The following is a 2,466-nucleotide window of genomic DNA, read 5'->3' on the forward strand; positions in this document are numbered from 1 at the left end:
CTGAGATATCCAGTGTATGTTTTCCAATGGGCGCCACAAATGTATAAAACACATTTTATTGGATTTGAACGCGGAGTTTATTAATAGGTCGGAGCCGCTGATGTGGCTAATAAGTTCGATAAGTTCGAAAGGCTGCCGCTCAAGCAGCCTGCAGGGCAGCACAAGGTGGCAGCCTGCAGGGCAGCACACAAGATGGCAGCCTGCAGGGCAGCACAAGGTGGCAGCCTGCAGGGCAGCACAAGGTGGCAGCCTGCAGAATTTTGCAGCAGCCAGATATCCGGTTATCCTGATTACTGACTTTCCGAAAATTTCAGGGGGGGCTAAACCCCCCCCAGCTCCCCCCCCCCGTGGCTCCGCCCCTGCCTGTGTGCATTGTGGTCTGGAATGGAACGCATCTTGAGAGTTTATCTACCGAGGTGATGGAGCAATGAACTCAGCTTGTGTAACTGTATTAAGTATATTACTACAATTAAAACGACTTGGTGATGCTTTCATCCATTACGCAGTGGATTGGCCATGACCGTGGCTGAATAAAAATGTGTATTGTGGTAAATAATAAAATATTTAATGCGGTCTCAATATGTGATATCGATGTGTTCTCGTCAATAACACCTCATAATTCATCAGCATTTGTTTAACAAGCCTGACTGCTGATGAGACCCAGATTGTTGAAACCGTTCCAGTTTGCTTGCTTAAATAAATGCTACTAAATATCGTCTGGAAAGATAATAAGAGGCTGATCGACTAAAATAGTTTTCAGCATTTGTGGACAGTATGCATCGTCCTACAGAGTTTTCTGCATTTGCTTTTACCCATAGTGAGTTTGTGAAAGCCAATAAATGAATGGCTATTGCGGCTGGTTGCATTGAGCACTTTCAGTGGTGTGTTTTTTATTCCTTGTTAATTTGCACAAATTTACTGTTCTTTACGACCCCCTCAGTTTGTTTCATGCAACGAGACGCTTCCGTGGTATGGGAATCCATCTACATTTAGCCACATCTCACTGAGCCATCATCAAACAATCATCACACAATCCTCACTGAGCCATCATCACACCAATCCCACTGAGCCATCATCACACCAATCTCACTGAGCCATCATCACACCAATCCCACTGAGCCATCATCACACCAATCCCACTGAGCCATCATCACACCAATCCCAGTGAGTAATCATCACACCAATCCTCACTGAGCCATCATCACATCAATCCCACTGAGCCATCATCACACCAATCCCACTGAGCCATCATCACACCAATCCCACTGAGCCATCATCACATTAATCTCAGTGAGCCATCATCACACCAATCTCAGTGAGTCATCATCACCCCAATCCCACTGAGCAAATCATCACACCAATCCCAGTGAGTAATCATCACACCAATCTCAGTGAGCCATCATCATACCAATCTCTGTGAGCCATCATCACACCAATCTCAGTGAGCCATCATCACACCAATCCCACTGAGCCATCATCACACCAATCTCAGTGAGCCGTCATCACACCAATCCCACTGAGCCATCATCACACCAATCTCAGTGAGTTATCATCACACCAATCCCACTGAGCCATCATCACACCAATCTCAGTGAGCCATCATCATTCCAATCCCACTGAGCCGTAATCACACCAATCCCACTGAGCCATCATCACACCAATCTCAGTGAGTCATCATCACACCAATCTCAGTGAGCCATCATAATTCCAATCCCACTGAGCCGTCATCACACCAATCCCACTGAGCCATAATCACACCAATCCCACTGAGCCATCATCACACCAATCCCACTGAGCCATCATCACACCAATCCCACTGAGCCATCATCACACCAATCCCAGTGAGCCGTCATCACACCAATCCCACTGAGTAATCATCACACCAATCTCAGCGAGCCATCATCACACCAATCCCACTGAGCCATCATCACACCAATCTCAGTGAGCCATCATCACACCAATCCCACTGAGCCATCATCACACCAATCCCAGTGCTGTCATCACACCAATCCCACTGAGTAATCATCACACCAATCCCACTGAGTAATCATCACACCAATCTCAGCGAGCCATCATCAAACCAATCCCACTGAGCCATCATCACACCAATCTCAGTGAGCCATCATCACACCAATCCCACTGAGCCATCATCACACCAATCCCAGTGCTGTCATCACACCAATCCCACTGAGTAATCATCACACCAATCCCACTGAGTAATCATCACACCAATCTCAGCGAGCCATCATCAAACCAATCCCACTGAGCCATCATCACACCAATCTCAGTGTGCCATCATCACACCAATCTCAGTGTGCCATCATCACACCAACCCCACTGAGCCATCATCACACCAATCCCACACACCACGTGGGGGGTGGGGGGTGGTGTGTGTGCCCCCTTCTCGACTCCTCCCACTCTCCCCCAACGCGTGCGGCGTGCCGAGCGAGCGCCTCGTCGCAGCGA

The sequence above is a fragment of the Petromyzon marinus genome, chromosome 4, assembly GCF_048934315.1.
Source record: "Petromyzon marinus isolate PM22_M1 ecotype Great Lakes invasive population chromosome 4, UKy_Petmar_22M1.pri1.0, whole genome shotgun sequence".
Lineage (NCBI taxonomy): Eukaryota > Metazoa > Chordata > Hyperoartia > Petromyzontiformes > Petromyzontidae > Petromyzon > Petromyzon marinus.